This window comes from Thamnophis sirtalis, unplaced genomic scaffold (assembly GCF_051295495.1).
Source record: "Thamnophis sirtalis isolate CommonGarterSnake01/CBP01778 unplaced genomic scaffold, rThaSir2_p1.2 scaffold_1, whole genome shotgun sequence".
NCBI lineage: Eukaryota > Metazoa > Chordata > Lepidosauria > Squamata > Natricidae > Thamnophis > Thamnophis sirtalis.
Genome location: NW_028261381.1, coordinates 122895576 through 122901575, shown reverse-complemented (window position 1 = coordinate 122901575; position 6000 = coordinate 122895576). Strand labels below are relative to the sequence as shown.

The 6000-nt window shown below is 35.2% G+C and overlaps 1 protein-coding gene across 3 annotated transcripts in view; it reads right to left on the bottom strand.

Moving 5' to 3' along the window:
• Positions 1–581: 581 nt before the first annotated feature.
• The window catches only part of AKAP6 (A-kinase anchoring protein 6), a 267040-nt gene continuing 261621 nt past the window's right edge, over positions 582–6000 (bottom strand). For all 3 annotated transcript variants that reach the window (XM_087723435.1, XM_087723439.1, XM_087723448.1), the window contains one exon: positions 582–1541. The gene's annotated coding sequence lies outside the window, so the exon portion shown is untranslated. The remainder of the gene's footprint in view (positions 1542–6000) is intronic.

The following is a 6000-nucleotide window of genomic DNA, read 5'->3' as shown; positions in this document are numbered from 1 at the left end:
TTCAAAGATTACTTTTTCATCATCATTGTAACGGCTTGCTAAATAAAGCAGTCACTAAACAAGTGACAGCTGTATAGCAGGAACTTGGAAACTAAGAAACCTTTTTGACCAACTTAGTTGTAATCCTTGAAGGGGCAATAAACCTCAGAGTGAGGCATTTTATAATGGATATTTGTGTGTGTGTGTGTGTGTGTGTGTGAGAGAGAGAGAGAGAGAGAGGAGGGGTGGGTGGGTGGGAGGGAGAGAGGGACAAAATTCATTTTTTTGTGGGGGAAAAACCCAGGTGGAAAGGGAAAGTTTTCAAAAAAAATAGATACTTTTCCTGGTTCTTATTATGGTCTCCAAATGGGCATCTTAACAGGTGGAGACAGTAAGGGAATTATTCCAGGATGAGATTGTAGTTCAAAATCCTCTTCCAATTTTACCAGAAGTAGCTGAACTTTCAGGACAGAAGGGTCACAGACAAAGTTGCTCCTAAAGGCCTACACAAAACCTGAGAGGCCCTTATAAATATTCAAATACTTATGTCAAATCCATGTAATATTTAGACAGATGTGGGTAAATGAGAGCCAGTTCTAAAATTTCCCCAGTAAACTCATGTTTATTATGCCAGTTCTAATTATCATGCAATCTAGTGGCTTTAAGGCTTATGTTTTCTACACCACCAGGCATCACAAACATTAAAGCATTTTATACTGTCATTGTACATCAATGTTTGCACTTGGTTATACATATATACAGAAACGATTCACACCTTGCTATTTCCTTCTTTCAAATGAACGTAATTTTACTGTGAAAGCAACTTTTTAATAAATGTTATAAGAAATACAGCAAGGCACCATTTTTTTTAAAATGTGGGGTTCTTTTCTGATTACCACCTCAAGAAGCATAGTAGAAAACCAAAATGTTTTATTTAATTTAGTACAATGTTAACAATTCTTAATATACAACACCACATAGCTGTTTCTTGAAGTGTTGCATAGTTTTGTTTTGTTTTGTTTTTTAGAAAAAGCAAAAGGATACATTTGTGTTTACTTTGTATAACCGGTTCTTTTGACTCAGGAGCAATTGATTCCTTTTTGCTGTAATCAAAATTTCCTTTCTAAAATATTTTCAATAAACAATATGGGTTATTGTACTCATAAAATACCAAATGTGATACGTAAAACAGGAGAACTAATGACATTTACAGTTCTGAAATGATGACTTAAAATGATCACAGAAACTGTGCAATTGCAAAATCATTAAAATATTAGTGGGTGAGATGTCATACAGAGGCATACACATTTGAAAAGAAAGTTGTTAAGAGGTAGCTTGGCATATAAACCCATATGAAAGAAAACTGTTTTGCTACAAAGCCAAATGATAACTGAAATTGCTCCAGCATATGCAACCTGGTTACAAAGCCAACATGTACAAATAACATTTGGAAAGAAAATTTATCTTGGGAGTCAAGTGTAACAAAAGGCAGTGATACAATGGAATTAGAGGTCATCCCAGGGTTTAGAGGATAAGCCTACATCTGAAATGCAGCCAAGTTTCTAAAAGGAAAAGGGGAAAGAAAAGAAAAAAAAAGTAAGAGCATGCTACATCAACTATAATTCCATTTGTAAAACACAATTTTCTTTAAAATAGCCACGTTAGCTGCTATATGATCTCACACCAGGGTCCTTACGGGTAGGTATATGCAAAAGCAGCTATGAACACCAATTTTTTGTAGCTTATGGTTTAAATCAGAGTTATATCTTTTCATTGAAGTGGAAACCCTCATTGATTTTTATAAAACAAGATTTAGTTTCAAAAGGCACTGGGGAAATAATCAAGTTTGACCTTTTCCCTCAATCCCATCCTTTTAGGTATCTGTGAACATGCTTCCTTTACCTTCTGAAAGTTTATCAATCAATAGGCACATAAGACTCAATAAAGGCCACCCAGCCAACCAATATAATCTGCAATCCTGAGCCTATTACATGGAAATAAGTCCTATTAAAATCAATAGGACACATTGCCAAATAATCTATTTAGGTTTGAGATTATATAAATATGGGTATAATCTAAAATACTCTATTGAATTCTCTCTAAAAATAGAAAGAGATGATATAGATAAATAATCCATTAATTGATATTGCCCTAATATTTCTTACTAGGAGGAATAATTAATATAGTCCTCAATTTATGTCTGTTTAAACAATGATTCAAATTATGATGTCTTCAGAAGAAGTGATTTATTATCTGTCCTTGCACTTAAAATGTTGCCTCATTCCCACAATCACATAATTTACAATTTGGGCACTTGACAACAACTATTTAAAACTGCTTGCAGCATCCTGTGGTCACATGATCATGGTTTATGGTCTTTGCAGCTGGTTTCCTACAAAAAAGTAAATTGAGGAAGCTTTATTTGCTTACATCTGGGCACATGATGGCTTGTGTTATGACCACACTGATTTATGATGGAAATTCCGGTTCTAATTATTTACATGAGTCAAAGACTACCTGTATTTCTGATGCAATTTTTTCCACTTTAGAATTTGCACAGGGTTAATCTGTGCAACAAAGAGACAAAGCATAGGATAGAGATTATGAAAAAATAACTATTAGAATACAGCTAAGGGATTAGTACAAAGTACCTTATCACCGCATTTCCAAGGAGGCACTCCAGCTTTGCATTTTATACTTTCCAAATTAAGTAAAAATATCTGGAGTTATCCAGTCACCTTCTTGTTTAATATTAATTAATATTGGGGAAATCGATCTCTCCACCCCCTCCACAATTTTTAAACAAATACAGGCCTATGATTTAAACATGAAACGTGTTGCATATCTAACCTCAACACCTTAAATGGGCTTTTAATAATATATTTTTTAAAAACCATAAACTGTTGGAACTGTATGTAAGCTTTTTAGATATCTAAACTTATACATAGCTAAAAAATTAAATATGTCAACTTAATGTTAAAAATAAAACTATTGTGGTAATCTTTATATGAGCAGTCAAGAAAAAATTTACTACTTTGACAAAATACTGATTAAATCAGGAAACAAACCAGGAGGTTAATCTTCATCTGGTATTCATTCATGCTTTCTTGGACCTATAGCAATAGCAATAGCAGTTAGACTTATATACCGCTTCATAGGGCTTTCAGCCCTCTCTAAGCGGTTTACAGAGTCAGCATATTGCCCCCAACAACAATCTGGGTCCTCATTTTACCCACCTCGGAAGGATGGAAGGCTGAGTCAACCCTGAGCCGGTGAGATTTGAACAGCCGAACTGCAGAACTTCAGTCAGCTGAAGTAGCCTGCAGTGCTGCATTTAACCACTGCGCCACCTCGGCTCTATATCACCATTGGGTAATAATCTCCTTGATTAAGGTGAATGGAAGATGTCTTTGGTTGTTTGTTCCAGTTCTGGCCACTTCTAGATCTTTCCTATCAGTTTGTGTGTATTTATTGGCACAGCTCAATGATAGAATAGAGATGGCTTTAAGAACTGGCCAGTGATATCATCCAAGGTCTTTGGGAAGAACTAGATAGGTGGATAAAAATGTCAAATCCAGTCTAACTATCTGTTTGACCATGTGACAAAACACAATATAGCAGGACAATATCAAGCACAATGAAGTTAAGAAGAAAGTCAGAAGTGAGTACATCATGAGAATGAAGATCTTAAAGTCCAAACACCATCTAAGAAATTAACATGAGGCAATTCCAGTCACTGGATACACAGTTGGAATAGTGTGGAATACTGGACTCAAGCCACTGAACTAAAAGTCCTAGATAGGAAGACCAGAAAAATAATGACAATGAATCATGCCCAAAGGTACTTTTCAAATCATGATATGGATGACTGAGAATCTCCATAGACAATGTATCATGTCCTACATCCTCACAGCAATATTGACAAATTATACTTAAGAAGGAAAGTAGGTGGATGTGGAATGTTGAAAGTACACCAGACAGTTGAAGAAGAAGAAAGATCATTTCAAGAATATCTGAAGGACAGTGAAGAAGATGTACTGAAGGCTTGCTAAATACTGGAGAGGCCAAACTGACCTATAAGAATAAATGAAGAATAGAAACAAGTCACGACAAAGCAAATCACTATATGACCAATGTATTCAAAAAAATAAATAATAGGCCAGCAGATAACTGCAATGGATAAGAACAGGAAAGTTGAAGAAAGACACAGAGGGACTAACTTTGGCTGCACAAGAACACACCTTAAGAACAAATGCATACAAAGCCAGAACTGAAAAGACAGCAACAGATAACAAATGCTGCCTCTGCAAAGAAAGTGAAGAAACAGTGGAACATCTAGTTAGCTTCTTCAAGAAATTTGCACAAACTAACTACAAACACTGGCATTGAAAAATAGCAACAATGGTGCATTGGAATCTCTGCAAGAAGTCCCATTTGCTTGCAAGCAAGAACTGGTAGAAAATAGACAAAGTAATTGAAAAAGAAGAAACTAGTGTTCTGAGACTTTAGAATTCAAACATACAAACACCTGTCACATAACACCCCAGTCTTATCATTTGTCAATAAGGAAGATTTAAAAAATCTAGATAGTGGACATTGCAGTACCTGAAGATAGCAGAATAGAAGAGAAAGAACTGGAGAAAATCACAAAATACAAAGACCTGCAAATAAAAGTAAAATGACTAAACCAATTTTGTTGTATTTAAGTACAATGACAATAAAGATTATACTTACAGAAAAAGAAAGTAAAGATAGTACCAATAGTAATAGGTGTCTTGGGTCCAATCCAAAAACATCTGGAGCACCACTTGGAACACCATCAGCACTGACAAAATCAGCATCATTCAATTCAAAAGACAACTTTACTTGGAACAGCTTTTGTTGTGACCTTTAATATTATTAAACACTGCCTAGCCCAGATCCTTGGAAATAATTTGATAGGTGGACAAAAATGCCAAATCCATTTCAAACATCAGGTTCACTGTGCAAGCAATCATCATCATCATCATTAGTAGTAGCAATACTGGTAGGCTGGCAAGATCCAGTTAAAGCTTAGGGTCTTAAATACTCATCACTAACCAATCCCAGAAAATATCATTTGGCTGACTTTATAAACTAGAGCACAAAGTTTGGTCACGTTAAGCATAAATCTTGTATCTGCAATGCAACAGGATCAATAGAAAATAAATAAATCTACATGGTCTAATACTAAAAAAATAGGATGATGGGAACATCACAAATATAGCAGAACAAACAACACAAGGAGATGTGGAATTTATCTTAAAAGATTGCTGATAATAAGAACATTGAAATAGGCCAGCATGAAGCCTTTATACTGCCTAACCTTGGCTAGGTAAATGAGATGTCTCGCCAGTTGGGAAAAGTTCAAAGTTTTCCTGCATAGATGGTACCTACCTTGTTGTTTCTTTTGCCTTGTTATATTCTTATGTTTGGATCGATCAATTACACTAATAAAGATGATTTGATTTGAATGACTTGGCATCACCTTGTGAAAGAATTAGATGACAGATGGTGGGAAAAACCTGTCTGACACATTAGACAATCTCTGCAAATCAGAATAGAAAACACTGGACTGCATAAAAAATAATTGGTTCTGGTATAACTTCATGTGCGCCTCAAAGAAAAATGTATAGGAAGAAAAGGTTATGGACCATATTGATAGAAAAAGAAAGTGCCATGATAAATTTTCTTGATAAATCTTGCCTCCATGGAAAACAAAACCTCTGAACCTCGAGAGGAAACATATCTGTGCAGTTATAAAGTCAGCAGCCGTCTGGATAAAACAGCAGAATTATCACTTACAGTACATAGAACTTTTTGAAGCTGCTGTCTCTTAATGGTCAATTTTATACCATACCCATAAAATAGTGAGATTACAGCTTCGATATACGGTGTTCAGCAGGAAAATATATTTGCTCACAACAGCTTTATTCTGGCTTGCAGCTGGAGCAGAAATCACATTAAATTAGTTGAGCTACGTTGGTAAATATGCATACTGTC